Source organism: Lissotriton vulgaris, chromosome 7, assembly GCF_964263255.1.
Source record: "Lissotriton vulgaris chromosome 7, aLisVul1.2, whole genome shotgun sequence".
NCBI lineage: Eukaryota > Metazoa > Chordata > Amphibia > Caudata > Salamandridae > Lissotriton > Lissotriton vulgaris.
This window is the reverse complement of record NC_141695.1, coordinates 1393483519-1393497628: the sequence shown is the minus strand read 5'-3', so window position 1 is coordinate 1393497628 and position 14110 is coordinate 1393483519. Positions and strand designations below refer to the sequence as shown.

Sequence of the window (14110 nt, the reverse complement as noted above, 5' to 3'; positions counted from 1 at the left end):
AGCTCCAACTACATTGTTGTGAGCAGCCCTTCCATTATCACACATCATGGGAGGTGATGTAATAGGTGGAAACCACGAAGAAAGGAAAGCTGCCCACGGGCACCCTATGGAGGTCCCATTACCTTGTCCAGAGAGTCTTGGAAGAGCAGCCAGGGACCTGCACATGGACCCATCGAAGCGCAGCACCATGGCACACTTCCCAGCCAGTGGGAATACATTAGTGGGGGAACCAGGCCTCCCAGACAAAATGCATTGGAGACAGGATAGCATGCAACTTTCATGCAATCCCCTTCGCTGCCAGGCATTAGCCCCTCACACAGCTGGTCCCATTGTGATTGCGCAACACCTCCAATCCACTGCTTCTCAGAAGAGATAATTATGTTTTGGAAAAGATGTGGTTTCTTTTTACATCCTTGTATTCAGTCGGTGACATAGTACAGCCGGTTAACACACCTGCTGCAAGATGTATGTGGGTCCTGCAGAACACAGGTTCAACCCTATCCGACCCGATTCAGCCTTTCATTTATTCAAGATCATAAATACGTTTCATAATCTGTTATATTTATTGTATTGTAGCTGTTATATAGTGTTTTCTACCCCATTGTGGATTTTCAAATGAATAACACACTACACTGTTGGGGAGTGCGCGGTTGCAAGAGTGGTGCATTTGTTGTGATCCTTATCTAGAAAGTCGATGGGTGTGGTGCATGTGTGACCAGAGGGACTCTCATCATAACTTGTCTTGGGGCACAGGGTCAAGGTTGGAGGAAGAAGGGGGGGGTGTTTTGTGCGTGTACATAATAAACAAACGATTTGCAAAGATAATACGGGCCTCTTTGGGATGAATTGACTTTGCCAATGTATAGAGTCCCTGGTGCTAAGCAGCATGGCTAAAGAGAAAGCAAGCATTTGCAATGCAATAGGTCTCACATTTACGTGAGTTTGAGCTATTGGCATTGTAAATGACAATGCCTTTTGTTTATGTTGTGTTTTCTTAACATAAATAAAAGGAATTGTCATTTACAATGCCAATAGCTTAAACGTTTGTAAATGCGAAACCTATTGCATTGTAAATGCTTGTAATCCTTTGGCGCCCCTCGCCGTCACCGTGCTATGCAATGCAATAGGTGTTGCTTTTGGTATTGTACATAACACTGCCTTTTAATTTTTTTAAAGGCATTGTCATTTACAATGTCAATAGCTCAAAATAATATCATTGCGAGACCTATTGCATTGTAAATGCTTGTTCTCTCTTTCTAAGTGTGCTGAAGAATGGACACAATGAGGATAAATAAAGATACCTCTCCTCACCCAACATTGAGTGTCTCTTGACCACCACCCAATATGATATAACTCACCCAAATAGCTGGAAATGGCCCAGGCTCAATCCAACAAAATTGAAAGCTACATGGTGTCAAGACCAGAGACTCTCTTGCGATGTCACATTATGGATAGCCCCGCTGATGACCAGTCCAGAAAGTCAATGCGACAGAACTTCTGGCAGCAATTTACGGCTCTCAAGTCACTTTAGAGGGGGAGATGTACATGATGGCCATTTAGATCAATCACCTGCACCTCTGGAAAGTCACAGACCGAACCACTGCAGTGGAAGATGATGGGGGCACCTTGAAATGGGAGGGTAACATGCTGAAAGCCATAGTTGAGGAGCTGAAATGTAGTGCTACATGTGCAGAAAAACAGATGGAGGATGCTGAAGGGTGCTCCTGGCGCAAGAACATAAGGTTGGTGGGCTTCCTGGGACATGTGGAGGGTTCCTACTCAGTGCTCTTCCTCGAAGATAAGATCATTAAAGTGCTCAAGCCCCCGAGACTGTCCAATTTTTTCACAATTGAACGAGGACACAGGGCATTGGTGGCAATGCCGCGCCCGGGGGCGCCCCTCGGGCTATGTTTACCCATATGTTCAGCCACCATGACCGGCATACTATACTCCAACGTGTCTACGCCAACAGACTCTCTAGGTATGAGGACAAACAGGTATTTATCTAGTCTTATTACTCTCGCAGAGTACAAAATCTCTGCAACAACTTGCTATCCATAAAAAAGAAAATACAAGAACGAAATACTACATACAGCTTACTATACTCCGCCAAACCAGATGAACAATAAGAGAGCCAGGTCCACTTCTATGAAAACCTTGCAGGCAGTGCAAGATTGGCTGGACACCCACACCTGTAGACTATCACCTGGCACCTCTCCGGGGCGAGGATGCCACTCTGGTCCGGTGCTACAGTCTGGCTGGAACAACAGAACGAACATGGGGAACTTTGACCCCATCTTTTGACATCCTAGTTTGCCCAGATGCAACACTGCAATCAGAGATCCTGGGCTCAACGGAGGGAGAGGCCTTCTATGAAATACGACTGGTGCCAGACAAGTTAAGTAATAGTACAGATGCTGTATGACTATGCTTGGTTCATGAGGACCCCTTTGTGCAGTCTGGACAGGCTAGTGTGAACTTGAGTTCTCCTTGAGCTGTGGTGGCCTAGACCCTGGCATTCCTGCACTGATGCTCAGGTGCTATGGTGGCTGCATTTGCTGGCCAACATTGAACTGTGAAAAGCCACATAATCCTGGTCAGAGACTGCAGTGACCTACCTGTAATGTAGCCCAATTGTATTACTGTATATATGTATCTGTGGGGAATGTTTTCTTGTTGACTTGATACTCCTTGGGATCTTACGCCTCACAGACGAGAGGTAACTCGGTTATTTACACTCATGTGATGGGTGAGGTGAAATACATGATATACTATACTCTGTGGCGGGGGCTGGCAAGTGGACAGTCCGTTTAAGGCCTGCTGAGTACCTACATTTGGTCCAGCGTTTTGGGGAGTACACAATTCCACTGCCTGTTTTCCACTTCAGGTTTGTATTAGTTGATTGGGGGTAAGGGGAGGAGGGAGGAATTGGGCTAGCTAACCGGTACCCTTATAGCCACTAGTTATGCTGGAAGGTGTCCTGCACTTTCTGCCTGGTGGTGGGGGCGGGGGGAGTTCAGACATTTTATTTTTCTTGTTTCTTAATTGTTTTATGGTTAAAGGGATGTGCTCTAGATGCCTATACCTCATACATCAGACACCTCACGGCCTGATGAGAGGGCCTTGCTATTTCATAGATGGGGTTATACTGGGTCTTGGCCAGTCATATAAGTTCCTTACGTGGAATCTACGAGGTTTCGACGAATCTGAGAAATGTCATAGAGTTTGTTCCTTCCTTAAAAGGTACCAGGTCTCAATCACATTCCTGCATGAGACACATCTCTGAGGTGATTGTATAGCCGCCCTGTGATGTGAGTGGAGAGGCCATATTTATGCTACCGCATAATCTGGGTTTGCACGCGGGACTCTCATATGGGTGGCCCCGGGTGTCCCTTTTCAGAAACTGCAGGTGTGCATCGTTCAGGATAGACATGTGACCTGTATGATTAATGTCTATGCTCCCAACAATGACAATGGGTCCTTCTTGGGTGACATTCTTACACTGACACAATTATTCCTCCCTGCCGATCTGATTGTATCAGGAGTCAGCAATTGTGTCCTTGACGGGGAGATAGACCAACTCCCCTTGCGACAGGGTAGCAAGCCCAGACTAACGGATGCTCTTAGACAAATGATGCAGGGGGTGAGCCTTATAGACATCTGGAGGGTGCAACACCTGCACAACCGTGTGTACTCTTGCTACACACTGGCAGCACAAACACACAGCAGACTGGACTACTTTCTAACACATGCAGAGTCAGCCACTACCACAGGCATCCATCACATGTTGGAGCGGGATCTATTGGTGCAAGAACAGAGGTTGGCAAGTCTTAGGGGAGAGCTGCTGCATCTTCAGACAACATTTACGGAATGGGGGAAGCAAAGGAACAGTTCTACGAGTCATGCAAATGACTGGGGAATCATATTTCTCACCTATAGATGTAGGCTCCACATGGAGCAAGATAGGGCAGGTCGTTTATTAGCTTGAATGATTAAACAGGAACACTGTACTGACCCTATATTGGTGCTACGAGACGAGGCAGGGCAGATGGTGCACAAGCAACAAGCCATAAATGACACACTGATTGCACACCTGCGATGTGTTTACACAACCCGGGACCAACTCCAAAGCACTTGATGATCGCCTACCTTGACATGCTGCTACTCCCAAGGTTAGAGAGCTCTGAGCGAGAGGAGCTGGAAAGCCCTCTAGCCAAACGAGAAATAGTGTTGGCTATAGATTCCTTTAAGACGGCAAAAGCACTGGGGAGCTAAGTCCTTCCAGACGAGCTCTATAGAGCAATTCCAGGGGCCAGGGCTGATCAATTCCAACCAGTAATCCATGAAGCACGAGTAAGCGGCATGCTTTTCGATTAAATGAGAGAGGCCCTTGTAGCATTGATACCTAAGCTGAGGAAAGATTGGGTAGCAGCTACCACCTATCGCCCGCTCTCACTGCTGAATATAGACCAAAAGATACTTGGCCAGCTGCTTGTTAAACATCTATACCATTACCTTCCACAACTGATCCATACTGATCAGTCAAATACCCTTTGTGATCTCCACCGTTTATCCCATGTACTATATTCATCCCACTTAACTGAAGATCAGTACGCCTTAGCCTTTCTAGACACAGAAAGGGCCTTCAACTCTGTTGTTTGGGACTATGTGTTGATGATCCTTGAGAAACTAGGCCTGGCCTTCAAGTTTTCTCCCCAGCCAAAACTGCTCTATACTTCTTACACTGTTGATGATTGGAAGACGGATACTCATTATGCATCTACACCATGCTCTCTGCACAAATAGATCACGCTCTCTCATAAAGGTAAAGGACACATGGCGCCAATTGTGCAAGTCTCCAATTACAGCTGCTGAATTGGCCAAGAACCACAGGGAGTTACGGAGGTATACGTGAACTTAAGATTTAAATTGCTCCAATATAGCTTTGTGCACCTTATGTACCTCTCACCCAAACTCTTACAGATTATCTTACTGACAGTAAATTCCAGGTGTAAGCACTGCGGATATGACCCAGCAGATTTTGTTCATGTCGCATGGTTTTGTCCTCAAAAAATTCCCTACTGGAACGAGGTGCTGCTTCAAATATAAAAAAAATTAAGTAGATGGTTCATCGTCAGTCTGACGCTAGCTAAACGATGCATTTCCATCCAATGGCTGAATCCAAGATCCCTTCTGATGAGCGAGATGCTAAGGGATATAACGGAATGGGCCGGAGCAGAAGAAACCCACATGAAGAGGGTCCGCTGAGAAAACTGACGCCCAGGCGACTTAGTCACCTGGGGAGCCATGATTAAGGACTGCTGAAGTTCCTGATGTCTCTTCTGAATCTGGGAACATATCGGACAATGACTCACATGAAACTGAAGACACATAGTTACACCCATTGGAGACACTATCGCTGGAGAGAGGGGGAGGAATTGTAGAAAAGGAGATTAAGAGATGTCACTATACCACCATGTGACCCCAGATCCGGGAAAATGTAGTAGAAATGAGGAACATCTCACTGAGTATGGGAGGGGAGGGAATTGTGTTTAATGATTGTTTAGTATGCTAGACAAAACAGTGGAAAGATAAATAAACATAACGAATGTTGTACCTTTGTTCATTAGCAGAATAAATTGCTATATTTCGATTGACTTTAATAACTCTCCATGTAATTCTTGACACCACAGCAATGTTGATTACTCATTTCAAGATGGGCCTGTTGATGTATCATGATGGTTCATGGAAACCCATTGCTCTATATCTTGCAGTAATGTAATCTGTCTTAAAGAACTATGCTTTTAAAATGCCAATTAAGAAATATACATATATTTTTAATTATTCTCCTTCTTGCGCCTCTATTGAGAAGGCGTAGAAGTGTGATGCATTTCCGGGTTTTCCAGTCTTGGGAAATCTGAGAATGCACTGAAATCCATGGGTGGATGCATGTAACACCCATGCTCCACCCATGGAATGCCTCGCTTGGGCAGAGTATCACCAGGCAATAACTAGTGTTGCCTTCTGTTACACCAGATTTAACAAGCAACGCAGGGCCATGCAAGGTGGCCTTGCATTGATTGGTAAATCTGATTGCGTTGCCCTTGTGAGATCATGCGTGACGCAAGGGAAATGCAATCCAATGATAAATCAGGCCCTGAGTCTTTTGAAATTGGGCCTGGGGCAACACTTGTTTGCTCCATTTACACCAGCAGAAAATTAGTGCAATTAATTTTCCACTCTTGGAATGTCCTTATGTGGCCATTGGGGATTAGATTAGTTACTGGGCAGTAGTTTATCTACTAAGACGATATGTAACATCATATTTAAAATTGTAAAAGCTCTTAAAACATCAGGAGGATGTACGAGGCATGTTTATGAGAGTAACATAAGTTATTCAGAATACACTCATGGGACAGCAATTTACATTTCCTAGAGTTTAGAAACTGGAAGAGGGACTAGAGAGAGGATTGAGGAAGTGTGACAAAAGTCACACGGTTAATCGTGCCATGTGTTAAAAAGGGGCATGCTTAGCTTAGTACTTTATTTGTAAAATAATAACTAAAATCAAACAAGGACATGAGCCCAACCTTTTTAGGTCAAGCCTTGGGCCAGGGTGCAAGCGCTGCTCTGGTGAAGATCTGTTGTAGTTCAGTACAGTAGAGAAGCCTCTCCCACTCCCCCGCCCTTATTTTTCCTTGGCTTGTGTCTTTGTCACTGTAAATGCTGGCGTCTGATCCCTTAATAGGCTTATTAGTCCCTCCTTAGTACAGCCATGTCGTCATTTGTAACCTCACATGGTTACTGGCCCCTTTACTTGGTTGTTACATGGTACATGTTCTAGTTTCTTTATTGAGTTTCTCCTACGTCAAGCATGACCACATGCCCTGCTTACATTTAGCGGGCCATGCCCCCGTTCACTTTTGCAGCAGCCGGGACAATGGCGGGCATTGTTTGAAATGCCATAGGGCTCGCGTTTAAATGTGAAACCTACAGCATTGCAAATATTTTTTTTAAATATTTACATACGGACGTTCCCACTGCTCCTCAGTGCTTGTTACTAACTGCGCTGCAATGATTTTTGGCTCAATGGTAGCTGTTTCCATTTTGCTTTAGCCCCTCCCTGCCCTCCTCATGCCGTTCCTTTCATTTGCATTTATTATCAGCAGGGCCACAATGAATTTGAGCTCAACATCAGGCTTTACTCCCATGTTGGGTTTTTTTCGCCCTGCATTGCGCTTCACGACCTACCCACGCCACCGAGTCTGGTGGCGTCCGAGACCGAAGCCTGACGTGTTGACCACCGGGTACTGTTGAAGCCTGGATACTTGACACAATTAGGTAGATCCAGATCATCGCAGGTATATTGACACACTAGACACTTTTTCTAATGTGATCTTGATAAACCATCTAGAGCTTTATAGTGTAGATATTTCCCGTTCTCTTGGTCCTGAAGAATTGCGAGTTGATTGACACAAGCGCGAGAAACATGTTGACCTTTATCTTTTACAAACTGACACACAAGTAAGAAGCATTCTACTCCAATGAGTGCCAGTTTCACTGCTTTTAACTAGGACAGGAGACCCACAGAATAAAATAGTCGATTTCAGGTGTTCCCAGCCCCATTTTAAAAACTCACTATCACGTCTACCCTCTTCTGGCCCCACACCAGCACTTCACCATACGGCTGTTGGATAAAAGATCTCAGATAAAGTGCCCTTCTTCGAGGTGAGCCCGTTAGGTATTGTACCGCCCACACCAACGAGGAGCAGTCTATATGATGAAGCATGACACCTGAAAGGGTGTGTGAGGGCATTAAAATCCAACAAATGGATTTCCAACTGTAGATCTCTACAAGACTCAGTGGTGTCCAGCCTTAGGTTGACTCCTCCTACTTGAGGAACAGCATAACATCTCTTCATTAACATAAAGACATAACTTGAGGATACTACAAACACTTAGCTGAAGGTGTTGCTGATGATGGAAAGGAAAGCAAGGGACCTTTCGGGAAGTGGCCAAAGCAGGCTTTGGACAAACAATATGCCTTAATTGGGTCAAACACTGTTGTAAATAGCGGGGATGTTTGTTTGCAGCCGAACTTAAAGTCAACGTGTGTAAGAAACAAGTGCTGCATTGTAGGGTGCACTCCAAAAAGCAGTGATTCAGTGGCTGCTGCTAAACACTTTCAACACATCAACTGTTGTTTTGTAGTTGCTTCTTGTGATTGTATGAACATGATTGTGTAAAGCGGCGAGAGACTAAATACCTTGATAGTTGCTCATATAACACTGGTGCACACATAGCATTCCGTCCACACAAAAGGAATGGTAATGTGCTGGGCAACTTGAATGGTTTTTGAAGTTGAAAAGGGCTATGTGTGGTTTATGTGGCTTCGTAATATTTAAAAAAAAGTTGTGTTCTATAATTTCCCTCATTAACGATGCAAAATACATGCTTAATGTGTGAAAAAGCATCAAAATGATTGTTGGCAATTTACATTTAAACTACATTTGTCTTTGGCAGTTGTGAATAATGTCATTTTAAGCAGCTTGAATGAAACATGCTCTCTCTCACCGGTTCTATAACCATACTTGTTTCATTGTTAGCCATTTTTCTCCCTAATACATATACTCATGTTGGTGTTCTCATATGATTTGTTAGGCACCTGGGCTTATAGTGTTGCATTTTGAGTCCTCGTGTATCGAAGGAACACATGAAAATCAAATGCACAAAGGAAACATTGCTATTTCTATGTCCTCTCTTGGATAACTCTTGGATAAGTATAATGTAATGTCATCAATGAAATATATTCTCTAAATTGCATACAGTATTTTTCATTACTTGAAATCATTCAAGAAAACAAAAATATCAAAAGCACCTGAGAGGCCTTAATGGTATGATTTAACGAGGCAACGCACAGCAGTTTTAAAAACAGTTTTAGGATAATTAACAAATCATTCATTCCAATGACTCCAAATATTCAAACACCAGTTTTATTATTTACATCAGTCCTGCTGTCCTGAAAGAGAATACTCCATTAACTGTCTTCCAAATATAAAGAATAACTGTTCCTTCTGCTGTGCAATGAATACGGTTCTTGGGACTTACCTCCATTTTATCTACGCAAACATCATATGGAATGCACTGCACCACAAAATGCTGATGCCACTCTTCAGTGACGATGGTTAGAGCTGGTTCACATTGCAAAAGCAGCCACCACAGCAGATTCTGATTTGGTAAAGTAGTATATCAGCATTTCAGCGTGATGTTCCCTCTGATTTCTTTGTAATTTATAATTCCTTTATGTTGGACCTTTTGTTACCAGATCACCTAGGGTAGCCTGGCCTAGGGTAAGACAGTCAGTCACTAGAAGCACATGTGTAAAGATTGCACACCACCCAGCAGTAACTCAATGCAATTCCACTCAAAAATGACACTACACCAATCTTTATGGAAAAATACGAGCTGTTGTATAAAAATATTTTGTTAGCTTTTCTCTCCTCTCTGAAGTTTTACAATTAAATGCACTGTACAATTTTATCAGTTCTTTCCACACATATCCAATAACATCAGGAGAACCCAGTTCGGTAGTGATGAATCTTTTTACAGTGAATTATTCTAGGAAATACTTTCTTTACAGACAGCTATAGCACCTCCTACAGTAATAGATTGCCCACCCAAGCTGAGGTTTTCTGGTTACACCAAAAGAACAATCACAACTTTAACACTTTATCCACTTCAGCCTACTACTTTGGGAATATCCAGGTCATAGGACCCTGGGAGGTTACCTTTCTACCCACTGTGTAGCACCTTTCTCGCAATAGGTGAATAACCCCAGGATTTCAGTTATCAAATGCAATATCATAAACAGCTCTGTTATAACTTGTTCATAGGTAAACACAGAATGAAGACACAGATTCTTCTTCCCCTCCTCCTCTGTAAGAGAATCCCACAATATACTTAAACTCTCAACTTTAGTATCCTCAGTATCTCAGTTCACTTCTCCAGCACTGGGGTGACTCCCTGTTATACTTAATCCTCTGAGCTTCTAGCCCAGAAGGCTTTCCAAACGGTCTTCCTTCACCCTATCAGGGCTAGTCATAAGATATTTAGAGAATAAGAGAGTGTGAGGGAGCTCCACCAGTTAATCCCGAGATACGGGGCGTGTAAGAACTCCTTCCCGGCTTCCCAGCTGATTCCCCAGTCACTCTTCAATCTTCCCCCCTTCCTCTGCCTTACTTGGGGCCTGAGCAGAGCAAGTCGCTGAAACAGACCTCCAGCTCTCTCTCCTCCCAGCTGCTCCTCTCTCTGGAATCGGGACCTTCGCACTTATGCCAGCAATGAGAGGAGGCCGGACTGAGGCTTCCGGTGTTCCAGTCACCCACGCGAACCTCGCTGCTCTCTCCTCGATCGTGCCGCGGCACAGGCGCGGGTGAGTAGTGTCCCCGCTAGGCGCCGCCTCACTCGCTCGGTTGTCCGCTTACCGCACTACCGGGCCTGCGCGGAGATCAGCGCTTCGCTGGCTCACTCCACAGACAGCCGCACTACTGGGCCTGCGCGGAGATCAGCGCTTCGCCGGCTCACTCCACAGACAGCCGCACTACTGGGCCTGCGCGGAGATCAGCGCTTCGCCGACTCACTCCACAGACAGCCGCACTTTCACCGCCACTCGCCTCCGCTTCAGAGGCTCCCCTGCAGCGCAGGGTGATGTAACTCGCTCCGGTCTTTTCCTTTGAAATACCGGTAAGGTGATCTAGCGAAAGGAAATGGGGGGGGGGGTTTCCCAGACAGCAGCTAGGAAAGTGGGGGTCAGAGGGGCTCAGGGGGCCAACAGCCATGGCCGTATCGATTCCCTCAGAAAGTAAAGTCTGATGAGAGGGTTTGGTCATGGGCAAGAGGGGGAACGTCTTCACGAAGAGGTTGTCTATCTCTCTGACAAACTAACTACTTCTAGTGCGTCCACCTCCCCACACCACTGCCTCTCTCCTCCAACTCACTGAACTGCACAAAATGGCTACCTGGCCCCTGCCCTTTTATAGTCTGTCCACTCAGGGTCCTGTAGGGTCCAGAAGGTTCTGGGAGGACTCTATGTTATCCTATGGGGCTTTCTCAGAGGTTGGCAGTTATGGCAGTTAATAGCCACCATTTTGTAGGTCTGAGCGAATTCTAGTCAGAAAAGGCACCTAGGCCTGAGGCAAAAAAACTATGGGGGCAAAAGAGCAACTATCCCCCAGGACAACACCATAAAAATCTAGTGGACACAAAAAGATTAAAAAGGTATGAGGGCAAAAAGGGGACAAAATAAATACTTATTAGGAGGGGCTACGCAAAAGGCCAGACAGGTCTAACACTTTACCACAAATTCTTCTTGCAGGTCAGGTGATCATAAACTTTTCGCTCTGATTTTGTGCCTTTGACAGTCCCATCGACTGCCTTATGTATCCCTTCCCTCGTCGTGCATGTCTCAACCAGTATCTCATTGTGTCCCACTGTCCCTGTCTCTCCATCCCTCCCAATCTCGATCCAACAAAGGGTGCCCTTCCGCAATAATTTTAGACCTCTTTTGTTCCTTCCTTTGCGTATGCATCATTCATTTTCTTCATCCATCCATCTATTCAGCCCTTCTCTATCTAACCAACAATCCATCCGTCTGTAGATCCACACGCCCATTGATTCACCCATCATCCTTCTCTTAATACATTCATCATTCCCTCCATCCTTCTTTCCATTTTCTTTCATCGTAGATTGTTTCATTTATTCCCTCTACCCACTACTTCATCATAAAAAATCCTTGCAATGGTATTAAGGACCTACTTTTAAGAGACCAGTGTCTTGATCAAAAGAGAGACAAAGGTCATTTATTTATTTTTATTTTACACATGCTTCCCAGTGGTACACCCCTTCAACCCCATCAAACTGCTTATGTGGGGTTCATGATGCTCCTGTGAGGGATCCCACTCCTCCAACAGCAATTTTTTACTACCAATCTGTGCATTTGGAGCAAAGACACCTTTTATACTGCACAGACACATGCTGCTGAGCTCTGGCATCATCTCTCCATTCACCCATCCCCCTACTTCTCACTCGCAAACATGCATGCCTTAGTTTAAAATATGCCGCCCCCATCAACACATGCAAGCCCATGGGAACAGTTGCTAACTCATTTTTTGGCTGATCCACCCAAACCAAAATGAAAGTATCTATGCGCTATTTCCGTAGTGAAAACCTAGAAACAGACTGCATGACACAGTATTTAGTAATTGTATATCTATTCAATCTAGCGGCACAGCACCCGGAATAATGTGCTGCATGGCTACACACCTATGAGGTCCAAAAAACGAGGCCTATTGGCTATGCCCGACTCCCACCCTTTAAAGTCAAGATTATCGCTTCCAACACGAATGATCTGCATTTAGGATTTAGCATTTGTACAGGGTATAAATCTCACTTTGTGCATGTTTTCCCCGCTTTCACTGGCACAGTATCATTTATGCAAAAACATTAATAGGAAAGGAGTGCATTCTATTTCCAACATTTGTACCTGGTGTTCCTCCTGTCTAGCAAGGCTGAGGTTTCTGTATGTTCCCTACAATGGTGGGGAGCACACTGTGTCCTTTAAATACCCCTCACACACCAAAGGGGCCCTTGGTTTCATGCTTCATAATAGGGGTTTTCGCCTCCCTCTACGGAATGTGGCCTGCTGCTAACCAACGTCTAGGTGGGAGCACTGATGTAATCGCTATGTGTGGTGCGTGAGGGTTTAAATGGTAAAGTGAGTGTGTAGGGTCAGATGTGAATTGGTACGTGAATGTTAAAAAAACCTGGCACGTGAGGGCTAGAAATAATTTAATATACTTCCGTGCTGGTATTGCTAAAAAGGGTGTAGTCAAGGTCTTTTGTATTCAATATACACAGCCTCCTGTGTGCGTTGACATGTTTCGAAGCGTAAAGCTTCTTCTTCAGGACGGGGTGCACAGATCCCCACCTTACTCACATCAAGATGGTGTAATGCTGTGGTATTATGGGCAAATTATGTGTAGAAATAAAGAAATAGACAGAATATGCCTACTATTGGTATTCAAAGCGTTAGTTCCTGCAATGAGGACCTGGAAAAGAACACAGGGAAAAAAGGGGGGGGGGGTACATAGGGTATTAAATAACGACATCCATCATGTTGGAGTAGTGACCTATGAAAGTGAATGTACACTCTCTAGACATATTGTCATCCTAATTATTCCGGTGCAGTGCCCTGAAAGAAAGGGGGACAGATACAAGACACATGAACATTCAACATAAAGCACACACTCTATAATAAATCCAATGGTTGACGTGGTAATCTGTGGTTGTTCAAAGGTCAAGTTAAAAGGAGTAAAGAGGAGAAAAATGCATACTTCCTACAAATTGGCCAATGGCATCATGACCCTGCGTAACGGAGGGACCCAGTGCTTAAAGCACATAAAAAGGAGACATATAGCCTTCAGTTAGCGCTAAAAAGAGTACTCACTTAGTGGCAGTAGTGGAGCGCTTGTTGATATCTCATCTGCTATGCCGTACTTACTAATGAGGAGGTACTACCTTCAGAGACTGTCCCGTCCGCGGCTTCGTTTATTACCAATATTCTGAACATCCAACACGCCAGCTGTCCATCGTTTCACTCTTTAGTGGAATAAATAAAAACAAATTCTGGCGTCTTAAGCACTGGGTCCCTCCGTTACACAGGTTCATGATGCCATTGACCAATTTGAGGGATGCGAAGACCCCTATGATGAAGCATGACACCAAGGGCCCTTTTGGTGTGGGAGCGGTATTTAAAAAACACAGTGTGCTCCCCACCATTGTAGGGAACATACAGAAACCTCAACCTTGTATCCAACTCAGGTGGATTCCTTTTGTTTGCGAACTACAGTAGGGGAGATCGAATCCACTTATGTGTCCATGTGGACACGTTCTCTCTCCACTCCCCTTTTTGTTATACACAGTCACTCCTGTGCAGTTATGTTTCCTCTGGCTAAAACTGCTCTCTCGTTTTGTAGGCATCTGATGTAAATATATGGACGTGTTCACTGTGGGGTTTCATGGCCAAACTGTCGCTACTATTTTCTCTTTTCCA

General features: G+C 44.7%; 1 protein-coding gene across 2 annotated transcripts in view; it reads left to right on the top strand.

Moving 5' to 3' along the window:
• The window catches only part of LOC147705702 (lysophospholipase D GDPD1-like), a 202768-nt gene that overhangs the window by 157645 nt on the left and 31013 nt on the right, over positions 1 to 14110 (top strand). The gene's annotated exons all lie outside the window — the stretch shown is intronic.